At 36.5% G+C, this 18127-nt stretch overlaps 1 protein-coding gene across 1 annotated transcript in view; it reads right to left on the bottom strand.

Moving 5' to 3' along the window:
* Positions 1 to 18127, bottom strand: part of DLC1 (DLC1 Rho GTPase activating protein) — a 256883-nt gene extending 238756 nt beyond the window's left edge. The window contains exon 1 of the mRNA XM_072037586.1: positions 18014 to 18127. The gene's annotated coding sequence lies outside the window, so the exon portion shown is untranslated. The remainder of the gene's footprint in view (positions 1 to 18013) is intronic.

Below are 18127 nucleotides of genomic sequence, written 5' to 3'. Positions count from 1 at the left end.
GCACCCTGTTTTCAGAGAACTCGGCCTTCTGACATTTATCAGCATAGTTTTAATGAAGCTGTACTACTTTATACTATGGTAAATTCCCAATGACTCAGTTCCCTTTGCTTGTTAAGGAGGGATACTCTTCCTTTTCCTTCATTATTATTTAAGAAAATACACAGTGATTCAGCACTACCTGCCATAATTACCTAAAAGATATCTAAATGCAAAAGTAAAGTGCTTAGCAGGGGTTGTTGCACTAGGGGAGGCTCAAAACCAAATGTGAGTGGAAATACTGAAGTTTCCTTTTCTACATATCTAAGTTACCTCAAACAGATGTAGCCCCTTTATCATTTGATAGCACAACAGATAATTTTTAAATCTAGAAAGAAGGATGCAGTCTTACACTATAATTTATTTATATCACAGTTATAAAGTAATGCAGTAAGTGATTTACAGGAACTACTGCTCACAAAAAATGTTTTAAATACAAATCCAAAACGTTTTAAAGTAGACTTATTCAGTTAACAACATGCTTAACTGAATTTAAGCTTGTACACTTACAGTTCAGAAATTTAAACTCAGATGGAAGCAATCATTTATCATAGTGGTCTGAGACAATCTGAAAAATGAGTTGGTTTGCAGGACAAAAATTTTTGAGAACTGATTTGTTACAAGCTCAGCGATTGAGGCCAAACAATTTCTCAACTCATGAGCTTTTACTCACACTGCAGTTGGATTTTCCCATTCCAATGAAATCTGAAATGGAATTCAGCATGTATAAAGCCTGTTTATAATGGGAAACTTCTGGAAGACTTGGAGATTCATCCTGATATATAGAAGTTAAAATGAACTCCCAGCATTTTCTCTTGACAAATGGCAATTTCCAGGAGAGCTTCCATTCTGAAAGTTTTTTTTCACCTTGATCTCTTTTCTTTGCAGGTTCTAGATACTGCTATTCACTGTTTGGAAGATTAAGTCTCTGCTTTTTCTAAGAATTAAAGTTTATTCATGAAAATACTCTGCAGTTTGCTTCCTTGCTTCTTTTATCCAGTCCAAAGAGGCCCTTGCACTCTCCTCCCTCTCAGTAGTCACAGCTGCTTGTCTTTCTTCTTGCACAAGCAGGCTGAGACCAGGATAGATGGAGATCTGTCTCCATTGGTGACTTGACTTCTGCAGCCTGACAAATCAAGATGCTGGGTCAGCACAGAGGTTAAGCAGAACACGGGAACAGGATAGGAACATTAAGGAAGCTCCTTCAGTCCTCAGGGTTAATTAACAATGAAGGGGCAAAGACAGAAGCTCTGCTCTTTATGGACACTCCAAGGATTAATGAGACAGACTACAGAGGATAGGGCATGGGGTCACTCACTCACATCAGATGCGCCTGCAGATTATAATTTCCTCTAGTCATTATTTATACCATATATTTTATACTGCAAACAGATGGAGGAAGGAAAGTCTAAACACACCAAACCATAATTAGTGGAATAAGATACCAAATGTACATCCCCTCACCATGACTTTTTACCCATCTAACAGTCATGCCTTGAAATTATTGACTTGTTTCAAGATCCAAAATTCATATTGGTACAGCATGCTACATTCACAACTCCTAAAGGCTGGGTGCTGTAGCAAACTTAACAGAGGAACATAAACTATGTAGAAGTATGTTGGACTACACCCAATAATAAATGCAGATTCCTAGGGCAATTTTTTATTTTTAAATCAAATGGGGTGTAAACCTTAGCCTGGGCTTTCATTTATAATTCAGGCCTGATGTGGTGCACAACAGCTGTGATGCTGGCCCAATTTTACTGAAGAAATTGTTAAAGCACAAGTATGTAAGTAGCTGCTGTCTGAGAAAGTGCATAAATTGGAGCCATGCAAGACACGAAAAATAAAACTCAGAAACATAATTGTTATTAGTTAGCAGCTTGGGGATTGAATAGCAATAATACTGACCTAAAAATGGATAAAACTCTATGCAAAACCAAGAATCTTTGGTCAGGTGATCAGATGATCATCTCCAGAACACATAGGATCTACCTGGATCAGAGGAGTAAAGACCACTTCCCCAGTGCTGCCTGATAATTGCTTTGTTTGAAAGAATCTTCTGGTTTCTTATCAGGGGGCACAACCACCATACCAACAAAACTATAAGTACATACTTTGTATATTAGTGGAAAAAAATCATTTCTTTACACTCTTCACTTGTAAACATTCTTGTTGCAGGGTCTTTTGTTACTAGAGAAAGATACTTTAGAGTGATTCAGTGACATCAATCCCACATTTCCAGTGAGGTTTGATTTTTTTTTTGTGATCAGTTGTCAATTTGGCACATATTCAGCAATGAGGATGTAAAGGTAAACACCTTTTGAAAAGAACACAATGCAACAGTACAAGTAATTATACATTATGCACTTTAATAGATCATTGCATAGATTGCATTTGTCATACCTTAAAATATATTTTCATGACTTTTTCCACAAAGTTTTCATTATCATTCAAAATACAAGGTTAGGAACACAAATTAGAGTAAGGTATCATTACCAGTTTGGGAGCTAAACAAAATCTACAGAGTTCAGTTATAGCACAACATGTAGTGTTTCATTTATCTGCATAGTTTTTTCTATTACTAGAGCTTTTAGAGAGGTAAGAACAATAACCACATAGAAGATACTGTTAGCAATGATTCAGGCCTAATAAGGTAATTTCAAAAGGAAACATTTTCCTATTATAAAGTTTAATTACGCTGAAGATCTACAGCAGCAGTTCTATGCAACTTTCTTATTCAACTGAAATTGAATGTGGAAGAGTATGTTCCTGGGCCATTTAGGAAAATGAATTAGTTATTATTGCAAACAAAAGGACTATGCATAGACAAATTAACTAAAATTGTGCCTTCACAAGCTTATCTCCATGACCTATGGTTTTTAATCACACAAAAACAACATATATAGCAAATGGGTACAATACATAGAATAATGTTCTGTAGTTCTGCCCCTGAGTTAGAGTTTAGTATTTGATGAGTTTCCTGGTAAAGCTCTGCTGTGACAAGATGAGTCAGTGACTGATCCTAAATGAAAACTTGGACAACGTCAACTGGTATTTCTGTATGTTAAGGAGGCATAAGAGTTTGATGAGGAAAAGATTAGAGAGTAAGAGTGCCAAACGAATGCAGCAGCTACAAAAGCAAAACCAAGTGAACAAGAAGGGTTTGGTCCTGAGGCAAAAGTAGAAGGGTTTCAGGAAACACCCGTTTGGTAAAAGGCCTCTCTCAATAGATGCTAACTCATCTTCTCTCTTGAATTTCCCTGCTTATCAAAGATGCTTGACTCAAGAAGCAGGAGTCAAAGATAAATTGCAAAAAACAGCAATTAATACTTGGTTCTATTCTTATTTCCTATCAAAATTTCTGTGGCAACTCCAAATACACATTACTAACGTTGGTCCCAATTAGTATCAGCTGTACTAATGTTGCCAACAATAATGCAGGTTAGTTATACTGAATCCTGCTATTTTTTTCAGATTGTTCATAAGAAATCATCCAATACTTTTGAAAGTAATTATGGGATGGTGCATTTTTTTTTTTTTTTGCATTAAACTTGCATTATGAGAGAGTTTTAGCACATTGTCACCAATCATTAAAATGACTATAAAAAAGATTAATGCCATTTTATAGTTTTGTCCACTGTGATGGAACATCTGAATTGTGGTGCATGACTAATGGTGAGACTTGAACATTATAATGAAAAGTAGCTACTATCAGGCATTCACAGTTGAGAGGGAAAAAAGCACACATGCAGAAAAAAAAAGCACACAGAAAACAACCCCTGCTCCCCTCAGCACATTTATTCCAGAAAGAGCTTTAATATTAAATATCCACCCTTTAAGTATGCCAGTGTGGTTTTGTGGTTTAATATACTATAGTATATGAAAGGTGAAATAGAACTATTGCAAATATTTGCCTGTATGCTCACAAAAAGTTAAACATACCTAAATATAACTGCTTCAGTAAATCTTCCAATCACTGAAAAATACTGGATGATGAGCTCACTCACACATGAGCTTTATATATATATATTTTCATTCCCCCCAAATTCCTGCAATTCGGACTACAGGAGCCCAAGAAGCTCTTGTACAAGCAAAACATGGGCAGTGCCCCTGCTCACCATAAAGCAGCTCATACATCTGTGACTAATATCCAGGTCATTCTATTTGTTGGACCCAGGACAATAAAAACAGTAGATGAAGATTTTGTTGAGGATTTGTGGGTGGCCAGTCAGTATGACTAAAATACAGGGAGTTTCTAATTCAAAGAGATTTCAGTCTGACTGGTCAGAGTCCATGTGGCCAGCATGGAAAAGTGGAAACCACCAAAAAAAATCAAAAAAAAAATCAGACATTAAGCATGTTCCTGCATAGCTTATTCTTTCTTGATAACCCTTCTTCTCAGTCATACAATCAGAGTAGCAGAGAGTAGCGCTAATTTAGCATTTTTTGGTCCAAAAAAATGTTAGCAGATTGAAGGGAATTCAGAGAAAAAAGGTAAAAACAAAGGTAAATTGAAATATTATGAGAAAATCATAATATATATCTTTGCTACATGACAAATGCATGAGTAACATATCTATAAATACTAGCAACAAAAAGCTAAGAAAGCATAAGGGCATATTCCACAATGATTATTTATAAGTCAATTTATTAATAAAGGTGATGACCTCAAGAAAGATGGAAGCCAGGAATAGATAGACACCTATCATAAATAAAAGTAGAAAAATCTGAAGCTTCATTCTAAAACTAGACAGCCTACTATAATACGCCACAGTCAATGCTGTTGTAATGATGCAGTTGGCATTTGAAGCTGAATTACCCCAAGATCAGCAGAAAGGTCAAACTGATTATCCATATGTATGCCGTAACACTTCAGCTGCTCTGCAACTACACCCCACAACCAGAAATTACACAGGAAAAACAATCTAAATATATTCTATTAAATTAACATGAATATTTAGACAGTCAGGTGTGTGCCACCCAGTTCAGGTATCAGTTTTAACATCCATTAATAAATCTGAGTATCTGAAAGTGGAGGAGACATGAAATTGGGATGAATTGATGTTTGCACATACTGCATGTCTTCCAATGGTTCTTTACATCCCTGTGGAATGGATTAATCTACATACCAGTGTAGTCTCTGCTGTTTGGGAATCAATATATTTGGACATCACCTGCTTGTCTACAGTCAGGACAAAAAAAGCATTGAGTGTACCTGTTCCAAAAGCAAGCATAAGGCTTCAGATTACTCTGCAACTGCACTTTGTATATTTAACTGCAGATAAATTTCCACACAGCCTAAGAACAGTCAGATTCAGTAAGCTCCTGAAATGAAACAGAACCACCAGAATAGATTGAGAGAACTGCTAAAAGGATGGAGTCACAACCAGGTTATAATTTATTGCCAAATCAAAAGCAACAATTTGAACAAGGATGAGAATCTAGCCTTAAAAATGTTCACACAATCCACCCACATTAAGATTTCACTGTGAGACACACTGCAGGTTGAGGTTTGGGCAGATATTACCAATTTAGGCAAAGGAAGAAAAGACGAATACAGCTTCTCCTGACTCTGAAGAGGAAAAGTTGACTAACGGCCAAGACTTCTTTGCTATGCATGAGACTGTACCATATAGCCCAAAGTGGACATGACTACCCAGTTTCCTGGATGTGTCAGCTAGTAGCTATTTATCTTTTGATTTAATAGACTTTATAGTAAGTAAGTGGTATCCTCTGCTAAGGGAAAGCCTCTCATTTACTTTTCCAGTTTATACTCTGAGAATTACCACATTGGATTCCACACAGTAAAAATAACAACTCGATTGCAGGATTTATATAGAATCTAGTTCTTCCTGTGTACACCACTACCTCTGCCTGAAACAAAAAGCCAGCTTTATAAAGCTCGCTAATCTTTTCTTACCTGTTTTCCTGTCATTTCTACAGCAACTCTGCTGTGCTCCCACTTTTTCACTGACCAACCTTATAGTAGTAATTTATTACCGCCTTGCACATCCTATCCATCCCTTTTTTTTTCCTTTTTTTTTTTTATCAGCAAGCTCACAGTCTCACCATCTTTTTGTTGCATCTACTCAAACTGAGGACCACAAGATGTGTTTTGTGCAGAACAAAAACCAATTTTAGGTATTGGACTTGGGAATTACCATTTTACAATATCCTAAAACCATGACAGAATCCCTCTAAATATTTTTTCTTGCATGCCATAACTAAAACATTTCAGCTGTACAATATCTCTCTACCCCAGTTCCAACCATAGAACTTGCATTTATATTATATTCCTAATAAAATTCTGCTTAAGAAGCCTGCTTAGAACTGTAAGATCTGGTTGCACAAAACTCCAAATGTCTGAAATAAAGCAGTTCACATATTGCTCTTGAATTTCACCAATGTAACTGTGATTGTTGTAAGAGAAATTTATGCATTACACGCAAAAAGCATGAATGAGCATGTTAAGGATTTTTTTTCATTACTTCAAATAGATTGTGATGCCCTTCTAAACATAAGTATCATCACTAGGATCCTATGTCTACTTCAATGCATTTGCTGTGAAGCTCTGTTCAGCCTTCCATGTATCTCAATAAATCTTCAAGTATCTTGTCATCAACTCTTGAAAGCTCCTGTTGAAGTTTAACTTCTTGGTGAAATAGTTGTTTCTTTTAACCTGAGTTTGCCAAGGACTGTACAAAATCCAGTCCCTGTTCTCCCTTCCTCAAACAAAACCTTTGCCAAGGAGCTATTAGGAGATGCAGACAAACTGACCAGCACTGTATCGATAGCTTAACAAAAGATAGTCAAAACTCAGACATCTAGAATTTACTGCACCAGAGATTGAAAGCATATGGAAAGCAACATATTGCTTTCAGTCTCTCACCATTAGGAAATTGTTATGTGACATCTTAAGGCTGAGGAGAAAACTGTTAAACAGAGTAATCCATGATAATTATTTTCTCACCTTACATAGGATCCACACCTAAGTAGTTCACTCTGCCATGACTTTAATCTTATTTGGCAAAGTAGAGCATCTTTACACAGCACACATGCTAGAGAACTATTCTATCAAGTGGTAGTCATCCATCACATCTACTACCTCTTCACGTATAAAGGAGCATGGAACTGCCTGTCCATTTGACATTAGGAAACTATAACTTCTGTGAGCCCTCATGCTCAACAATGTTACTGCACAGTATACCAACTACTTGCATTTCTAAAGCAAGATTTAAAACAAAAAGACAAGCCTAAACCTCCTGTGATGGGTCTGGCTTGGATGGAGTTACTTATACAGCAGACCATATGTTGCTGTAATTTGGATTTGTGACTAAAACTAGGCTGATAATACACATCAGTGTTTTGGCTGTTGCTGAGCAGTGCTTTCACAGCACTGAGATATTTTTTCCCCACTTGCCTCCATAGTGAGTAACTGGTGGTACACAGTTGGTAGGGGACGCAGCTGGGACATCTGACCTGAATTGGCCAAAAGGAATATTCCATGCCACATGACATGTTCAGGAATAAAAAGCTGCAGAAAGTAGAAGGAAGGGTGGACACTTGTGATAATAGCATTTATCTTCCCTACTAACCATTAGATGTGCTGCTGTCCAGAAAGTGGCTAAACATCTGCCTGGTGATGGGAAGTAAGGAATTAATGCCTTATTTTACTTTGTACACTCAGCTTTTATCAGTAAGTTCCCTAAACATAACATTACATTTGTCTAATTCATCAGTTTCCATGGATCAACTGCCTATTTCTATGTCTAACCCATAGCCATTAACTTACTGCTAATTAGACCATCCCCAACTTCCAGCCCCACTCCACTGAGTAGCTTTTAGCATAGCAGAGGTAGACAGTAGGAATTGGTTCCATGCTTTTGGGGAGGTCTTAAAAGTAGAGAAATTAATAATAGAAGATGCAAAAATATCTTTAAAAGAAGATTGTCTTGAATTCTCAACTTGGCCATAAGAATAAAAAGCACTAATGGAGCAAGAAATGCATTCCTTATTTTGGTATCTAACACATGCTAATACGCAAGTGACTTGGGTCAACTGCAGCTTCCCACCCAGAATAGGTGTAGGTGCATTCAGAACTGCAGCATATCAGATGTTTCACAGAATAATGCAGCCCATGCGGAGAAAGCACAGGGAAAAAACAGAACATTGTTTAAAATGCTTTGCTTTCTCCTGCATTACTTCCTCTAGCTTGTTATACCAATCACCTGAAGCATAAATCTGTCATCTTCAACATCTGTTTTTTCTTCTAAAGCAGCTCCCCATTGCCCTTGACTGTTTCTCTTGTATACAATTCTTTATCAAACGTAATTGGAAACAGCATTGAAATCAATGCTCATCATCTTCCCAGGCATACTGCTTAACCCTCTTACATCCAGAACAGTGTTGAACATTGCATAGGATAGAGTAATCCATTGAAAAGCAAAGGATTTTCTCAAGTGTTGAGCTAGCCTCCTCCTTACCTGAGGCTACAGAGTAATTTAGGTGTCCCATGAAGAAAAGATTAGAACTTCAAAGCTTCTAGGCTGCCAGCTATGAACAGACAGTAATATCCTATAACATGAGATATTAAAGAGACAACAAGAAAAATAGCAGAATTTGGTTTCATATCACAAAATCACGATCACCTACTATGACAGATGTGAGTGTTGAGGGAATAATTAGAGACATTCCTTGGAAATAAGGAAGTTTCAGCTAGCAGGGCTCATACCCTAGAGTTTGATTCCAGCTCAGGTAGAGTCCCTCTTCCCCTTTTAATTCTAGCATTGTCATTAGTTATGGCAACATTGCAAGAAAAATAAAGCATTTTGTTGCTGTTTGAAACATAGTAACAGGATTTATTTTGCATAAATTCTGAGTTCAATGCTTGGAAAGCATAACTGATACACAAGGTGCACTGCAGGATACAGAGGAAGCACACTGCTTTTCATTTCCAGGCATCAGATTGTTTTTGTTTGTGCTCCCTGACGATACATCTAAATCTTTACAAGCTTTAGATTTTGAAAAGCTGAAGCATTAAACGTTGTATTTAAAGAAGCTTCACACACCTTTAAAGCAGATATTTCATGGTAGAAATAGAATAAGCTGTATTTCTGCAAAGAACAAAATCTTTGTAAATGAAATAACACAAACCTTCTAATTTCTTGATTGGTTTAGAGGTGCAACAGTATATTGTCATTATGTGCTTGATTCATTTTTAGGGTATTGTATGGCCAGGTACACAAAAATCCAAAATATTTTTTTATAATTTCAAAAACACATGTTTTGGGGCTACATGTTGTATTATCAACTGTAATAGAATGGCAAATAACTGATTTGCTAAGAAAGCAAGTTGTTCCCTTATAGAGAAGTCAGTCAATAAAATTTCAATTCACTTTCATATGAATATGAAGTGCCTTAAAAATGACTCATAGAAACCAACCAGCTTTTCAAAGTCAACATTAGATGTATTCTTAAACCACAACTGCGGATAAGTCTATGACAATATCCTCCAGCAATTTATAATTTCCCTCAACTCATGCATTACATCAGCTCCAAGATATTCCTATAGGAGCTTAAAGCTTAACTAATGACCAGAAAACTATTCACTTTCTCCAAATCACATATTTCTGCTCCAAATCCCAAGTGCCAGATATTCTGAATGACAGAAATATTTTTAAGGCAAAGCAAACATATTAGAATTAGAGCTATGGTGGGTCCAATTTCCATTGTAGCTTCAGCTCAAAACCATTCCTTTTCAATGTAAACTACAGAAATTTGAAGACTAAGAATATATGGATGTATGGATGGTGGTTAAACCTACAGTAGTGTCTCTGATGAACACAACGTACTACAAAGCTGAAAAAATGCAGGTACCAAGGGGTTACTAAGAGCTACAACTGTTGTAGATATCTAATAGCCTTCTGCTTGAAATGAGACAGAAGAGACTGAAATGAGGCAGAACACAAATATTCAACTTCTCACTTTATTGCTTTAACAGGCTATTCATTATGTCCTCACCAGTTATATCTTAAGCATCGCTTTGACAGCTTCTCCTGAACATGTTTCTTCCTCAAATGTTTAAACATCTAGAAAAAGTGGTATTTAACACAACATCCCGATTTCTACCCACATACCTGAAGGTTACATCTTTGTCTCTGCTTATATGTGTGTATATATATATATATACACACATATATATGAATATATAACAATATCACTCCTTTAGATATGAAAATAATTAATCAAGTTCTTCTGAACTGCTTTCCCCACATTCATACATCTAGCTTGCTCTTAACATGACATATAACGGATATTTGATGCAACAAGCCCATTGGCAATGTATTTAATGGAATTAGACACATTTAGTTGAATAAACAAATAAATATTTCACTTAAATCACATCAAGGAAGGAATTTATCTATCTCAAATTCACTCAACTAACCGCGCCTAGTCTTCCACTGCATTTCTGAAAGGGGGCTGCCACAGAAGTCCCATGAAGTACATAGGAGTATAAGTCCAATGTTAGTTTCCTTGTGTTTTCATGACTGCTAAATTGAATTGAGTTTTAACAAGCTCCAAAACATGCATTAATTCAGACAGCTTTCTCGTGTTCTCACCAGAACTAGTGACTGGCCTTATCCTAATCCTTGCAAAAGTTTGTACTCCAAGAGAATTTTGCACACCTCTGTTCTCACACCCAATCCAAACATTCTTCATAAACATAGAAGTTCTTATAATTTTCTGTTCTAAAGTTAATTCCAGGTACATTGTCAAAACAATGAATGTAATTCAGGGATTTTCCAGTTTTCCAAATTAGGGTCAATATAATCTTAGTTCTGTTCTTAAAATTTAAGAACACACCTGGCTATACAGATAGATAAGAAGTAGCAGCATGACATTGTACCTGTATACCAGTTGCTCTATTTTCAATAGTTTTCATATTTCTTCTTGTTTAGGTTAAAAAGTTTGGACAATATTTTTGTCCGTTTCCTAGTTAGAAGTTGTTATAACACTTTCTAAACTTGATAAATAATGCATAGTGAAGCAAGCTTATGGTGGGTGAATATTAATGGCAGGAATTAGAGCACAGAAGCTAATCTATAGTCAAAGAACACTGAAGCACAGAGTACTAAGTGACATAAGTAGGCTAATTGGATGCTTCTTACAGGAACTGTTTTTCTGCAAGCTTGAGATTCACCTGGCAGATTTACTTGATGACTCTTGGCAGGAGAAAGAAAGAAAATGTTTCTCTTTTGTGTCAGATCTGAATCTTGAAATAAAGGGGAACAAAAAAGAGATGTACATAGTACCTTAACAGCATATTATTCTCCTTTATTTCAAGAATTAAAATCATCATTCTTACTGTTTCACTCCCTTCACAATCCTTTTCCCAGTCTTGACAAAAACAACTCAGGTAAATGCTCTCTTCTTATTGTGAGGTACGAAAATAATTACAGAAGTTTCTACCAACTTTTTTGCTTTACAATGTCTCCAGTGTTTGTACATGCTAGGCATTCTAGTTCAAGCAGAATTTAGTTGCCAAGAACAATTCCAGACCCACAAAGGCTGGAATCTGCTTTTGATTTGTGAATTTATTGACTTTTTAAGAATATGATAGCTACATCTTTCAGAAAGAGGTACTATAGAACTGTAGATATGTACTGGTTAGCAGCACTACCCACAGATAATTTACAGCAATCTGGGTGCCTGTCTGGCCTGTGAGTCTTAACTGGGGGTAGAGTCTTCAAAGCGCATTCAGTTTGGGTGACAGAAGGAATACTGAAGCAGCAAGGGTAGATCCAGAGTACTTCCTAACTAAAGGTAGGAAATGTATTTGTAACATTTGACATTTAGCAATGTGCCCAAAGGATTTCCCACTCAGCCTGATCAAAGTCCTGAACCAAGTTGAGATGGAAGAAAAACTCTGAGGGAAGACCTTAGTACTGCAGTGTCAACATAAATGCCAGGAGTAAGCCCTTGTTGTGCTGTAGCTTTGTCAAACAAAATCTGGCAATTGTATGCTTGATAAAACTCATAAATAACATGACTGTCAAATGCATAAAATCCAGTAAATTATAGTATTATATTTAATAGCCTCAAACCACCAACTTAGTCTTACACATAGCTACATCCTCTGTAGCACTCAAGAGTTCTATTGTCAACAGCTATTACAGAGAGAATGGAGAGTATAAGTTATGTTTACATTACTGAAACTTTTGGAGGCTTCCAAATTAAAATAGGAAAGTGAGGTTGAGGCACAGAGCCACCTCAGATTAAATTTATGAGCAAAGCAGCCATGCTGGCAAGTGTTTTCATTTACTGAAAACCTCTAGATAAAGGAACTTTAGATTCAGTTACTTACACTTGGGCATCTACTGCTCTTCTCGATGCCAAAAGGTATCTGAAACTTTCCAGGAAACTCACTTCCCTTCTGGAGCCCTTCTGGTCAGGCAGGACACCCTTGGGACCACCAACCGCATACCTGAGATCAAGCCCTTTCACCAGTATAAAGTTCTGGTACAAAATCAGTATCAGAGATCTGGCGGAAAAATATTGCCCTAGTTTATTCCAGTTTCTAGTGAGATATACATAGTACCATTTTTACATTTATGTGACTTTGTTGATATTAACAGAGCTCTCAATTTAGAGAATGTAAGCTCATATAAAGGTGGATGTTTCCTCAGTAGCTTTAAGGGATAACTTCGTGGTGCAATGTGGAAGCCAAAATAAAAATTAACTGTATAGATTCCTTATCCATAGCACTTCTGTAGAAATGGCTGTTAAAACTATTAAGTCTTTTGAGAAGACTTTACCGTAGGGAAGTTATACATAAAGTAAATAAAAATATATGGGTGAAGCACTGCAAGTACACTAAATGCATTATGTGCATAATGAATAGCTAGCTCATTGCTCCCACATGCATCAATACAGATTGTGATACATTAAATATCCTTTCAAAAGCACATCTTACTTAAGCAGCATTTAAGCATTGCATTTCAAGACTAAAGACTTATTCTTGCCTTATGTAAACACATGAAAATTATCATATATAAAATAAGTTAGAATTTTCCATAGAAACATGAATTGATAGTAGAATTCATAGCTCCATACTTTCCCATGCTAATGTTTGCATTATGAAAACAAACTAGAACTCTAAATGCATTTGTATATGTTTTAAATAGAATACAACTGCTTCTAAGCTTGCCAAAATACACCTGTTTATATATCTATATTACATACAAGGATTAATAAAGTTTAGGAGACAAGTAGCTCATTAGCTTACAGATGATTAGCCAGAAAAACAAGTGCAAAATCCTGTTGTAAACTTTCCCAGTCCTTTAATTTTCAGTGAAAATAAATCACCTATAATAGAAAATTTAGCCCTTCCATCCTAAAACAAGGAGATTTTCTTTGGTTGAAGTTGTTAGAACTCAAGTAACGTGTTTAGTCTCTTGATACATACACACATACTTGTACTATATGAATGTTTTTCGTCGCACAAGAAAACTTTCTTCAAAGGAAAATCAGTATTACCACTTCAAACTAACTGGTATGAAGTTGGCTCACGCAGAACAAAGAAAGGAGTAGGTACCTGAAGTAGGAGGAAGATGGGTCAAACTCCATTTGTATTTTCCTCACTGCTTCCTACTTATGACACTACATGCAGTAGTCAACTACAGGATTATGTCTTATTTTACTGAAAGTTTCCACTTTTAAGGGAGAAAGATATGCCCAAAATATGCTTTAACTACATGCTATACCATGCTCTTCTACATTACTAGTCTCCTTTGGAATCAGGGGATGGGTTCTATATGAGAAAACCCACTGCATTTCAAAGATAGATCCTGTCTCAAACTCTTATAAGGCAACCATGCATGAAAAAAAACACTCCATATTTGTGCACTGAAACTCATGTACATTTAAAATAAATACTCCACACTTGTGCAGATTTACTTGACATGGGTCTGGAAGTCTCCAGGCGTCCAGTAGCTAATCACTGCATTTACAAGTACTTTCAGCTCTATCTTTGCTGAAATAATATATAATAATGCAATTGCATTATTGTCTCCCTAAAGATGAATCAAGCAAAGGGCATATGGTAGTAAACAACAAGACTGAGCCAGAGCAAGAGCAAAATGCTCCAAAAAGTTTGTTGTTTTTTTTTTTTAAAATCCTAGATTAACTACTTTCCTAATTTCTTTACAAAAAAAAAAGACTTTTGGGAAAGGATTGTACAGTAATTTCAGATATTTCAGATATATAAAATGGAATTCAGAATATTCAACATAACAACTGAATATTTTTTTCCCCTGGTGGCCTGGAATAAACATATTTGCAAGGACAAATGGGTTTCCTCATTCACTGAGGTGCCTTTATCAATGTCATGAAGTTAATAGCCTTGTTAGCCATCAACCAACCAGTTTGGTAGAAACTGAGATGTATTAAGATATCACCATCAATATATTTTCTTAAAACTGCCTGCCCTTGAGGCTCTGCACATGAACTACATCAATAGAATCTGTATTACTTTAATTTCCTCCAGCACCTCCACTTTTCACACAACAAAGCTAGCAACAGGTTCTTTCTTACCAAGCATGAAAGTTTTCTCACTCCCCATGCAAAAGTTTGCAAACCCCCATGAAGTCACAGAACTTGTCTTTTCTCTTCTCAGTAACTGTTTTTGGCCAGAGCAAAAGATGGCGAAAGATGTGGAAGCAGGCATGTAGGAACTCACATTTTAACAGCTTGGGAAAAAAAAAAAAAAGTTATTTACAAGTGGGATAACTTCAGTTGTGGGTACAAGCCACAAGAAGGCTCTTCCTTTGACTTCCGCTGTTTCCTCCTCCCCCACCCCCACCCCTTCTGTTCCTTACTCTGGAAAGCCATCTCTGGTCCAAAATGTGCAAGGCACTTGTGTGTTGTCTGCTTTGTTCCACAAAGGAGGGTGGAGAAAATTTAGAGAATAAAGCAAAAAACATACAAACTTTTCACAAATTCTGGGTATGGATGGCACTGAAGTGTGAAAAAGCAAAGGACAGGTTACTGCTCATTGTCAGATTTCCAGGGAGAGTTTTTATTCCACTGCAGAACTGTGAGATAAATATTCCCAAAGCTTTCTTACAAGACATAGGAATGGTGGGAACCTACCCAGTCACAGCTGTGCTAAGCACTAGAGTATAGTACAATGAGCTATAAGACCCACAGGCTAAAGGCTAAGAAAAATAAAGTGATTTTGGCAACAGACAAAACAAAGCATGATTGCAGGATAAAGCCTGCTAAGGCCAGCACACAGTCCTGTTGGTGTCAAATATATCCAAACCTCTACATAATTAAGAAACAAAGAATACCTGCTTGCATATGCTAAGGGGCATCCCTATTAATATCAGATTCTGTATGACACAAATATATACCATGCTCTCAACTGGTATCTCTCTGAAAATAAGTAGCTGAGATGTATTCAGCCCATGATCAAGAGCCTGGGAGACAGAGTTAGATCTGGCAATAGTAACAGAGGTTTTTGTTTGTTTTTATCTAAAACTTGTACAACCCCAAAACATGCTTAGAATTCCTGTGCCAATAGCCATTTTCTGAACATTGGTGTTACAAGAGAAACAGTTACTAGGTCCTTATCAATATTTTTTCCCTATTGAATATTTAAACTGATAAAGTGAGTTATTTGTTTTTAATCAGAGCGCTGTAGTATGCCAATGATGAACTATCTTCTGGGTTTGGTATAAATTAATATTTAAAAAACACAGGCAGTAAAGCTAACCTATGCATCATAGGCTGCCTGGCATATGCTTTATGGCACCGCACACTCTGAACCACAACATGTTTGGACTGGTCCAGAAAAGGTGCTAGGTTTCAGGGGTGAAACTAGGGCTGCCAAACTGTTCTGTGGCTTGGATTGTCATGAAACATGGCTGCCACCAAGACAATCCCCACCGTGCTTTCAAGAGACACTGAAGGAAAACTGCCAAAAATCATAACAATTAACTTGCACCCCAGACTGTGTCTTCAGGAAAGAGTCCATGATATCACAGCATTAACTTTTAACACAGTAACACAGCCATATTATGACAAGCCCTAAGAATTTCTGGAGCTCTGTTGCTGTTGAGTACTAGAGACCACTTGGCTTTAGTCCTTTAGGGGCCTTTTAGGCCCTTATTAGTTTAAGTCCATTTCTTTGTAGTCTCATTCAGATCTCTGTATTACAATTTTATCTGTTTTGGGCAGAGGTTCATGCTTGCTTGCATGGTATCTTCTGCTTCTTCACTGTATCACCAACCCAAGGTAAAGGAAGTCACAGTTACCTCATGCCAAGTGATCCAGGTCATAACATAAGTGGCTGGACCACTGGCAACGTGCAGTTCCTTGCTATTTCTCATGCCTATCATTTCACATTTCACTGGACATTGGTTGTGACATTTGAACGTGAGTTACATGAGTTAGTGACTCCATCTATGTTTCTGTAGCTGAACAGCAGTCTTTTCTGAATATATTTCTCTCCTTTCCCCACTCTGAGAAGAGGTTAAATACAGACTTTCAGGGTGGAGGAGGAGCACTGAGAAGCCATGACATGGGCCAGAACTAAGTGACAAGTACAGGCTCTCATCAAGTGAGTGTGCAAGGTTAGCAGTTGAAAATGAAGGTGCTTCTAATCACTAACAAGAGACAGGGCAGCTGGAGAAACTATAGGAAAGGCAGCTGCCTTCCCAAACTTTTAGGAAACATGGACCACATGAACATTAATCGTTAAATCATTTCTCATGTCAGAATGCTAACAAGAAAACTAATTTGTAAACGTCTAGACCTGAATAAATAGCATTCTATACATAACTGACAATGAAATCATATACACTTTTGCTGATTACTTACACAAAGAAACCTGCTTCACTAATAAAACCCTAATAATACCTGTATTTTCCCTCATACAGCAAGCAGTGTCTGAAACATGGAACATATTTAATAAATTGAGGTACTTCCCAGCATCCACTCACTCAGCTTTTAGAATTTGTGAATAGAGGAACACTTCAAGCGCAGGTTAAAATGATCTTCAAGTCTCTTACAGTTACAAGTAGGTGCGCTATACATCATATTGACAGCTTAAATCTCCAAAGTATAAATGTCAAAGACCCTTGCCCTGTCTAAAAGCACTGTGCTGGGATAAAACCAGGGAATTTCAATTAAAGTAATTGCACATTCATCCTTAAGGAAGAATAAAACCAAACTGTCCATTAGGAATATATGAGCAGCTGTTTAAAAAATGCTGTCCGTTCATTCAATTAACTTCCAGCCTTGAAGGCCACAGATCATTTCATTTGTCACCACATCGATTAGGCAGCTCTGCATTTTGAGAGAGCTGCTATGCCATTATGTGGTTAGATCTGGCTAATTTGTTTTCTTAGATTTACATGAATACATCTTGCACATTAGCTAATTAAGAAAGTCAAAGATTCACATCAACCTCTTTTTATACACATTGCAAGTTACTATTATTAAAATACTGATGTAAAAAGTGTATTTTTTGAAGTAACATACAATGAACAATATTTTAAAACTGAAAATTGTCATTTTAATGCTGCTATGAAATTACAAGATAGAAATAGAAACCAAGGAAGCAATGTTGAGTAACAAAAAACCCTTAAGTACTCCTTCAAAATCATAAAAAAGAGCATATGAAGTAAAAAAGCAATCTCCAGCATTCTTACATGTTTTTGAACATATTTCTGCTCCAAACAGTAAAGCAATCTTCACATCTATTGGTTGCTTGAATTGGAAATATAGTAATTCAAACAAGATTTTTTTGAATCTTTTTTTGAAGTAAATGTAGGTTTAGAGTTTTAAAGAGATGCCCTTTTCATAGAAACTGAACTGATAATGCAATACCTAAAGGAATATTATTTACAGAAAAATAAATGAGAAATGCTTTCTTATTTTGTTAGAAGGTGTATAAAAATAATGCTCCTACCTTAGTCAAAGATGCTTGCTTCTGACTGACTGGAACAATTTTACTTGCATTCTAGTAAACTCTTGAACAGTAATCCTGTTATGTGTCTACAGCAGTTTCATAGGGGTGGGACTT

The sequence above is a fragment of the Anas platyrhynchos genome, chromosome 4 (genome assembly GCF_047663525.1).
Source record: "Anas platyrhynchos isolate ZD024472 breed Pekin duck chromosome 4, IASCAAS_PekinDuck_T2T, whole genome shotgun sequence".
Classification (NCBI taxonomy): domain Eukaryota; kingdom Metazoa; phylum Chordata; class Aves; order Anseriformes; family Anatidae; genus Anas; species Anas platyrhynchos.
The sequence above is the reverse complement of the archived record's forward strand: the minus strand, read 5'-3'. Positions and strand labels throughout refer to the sequence as shown.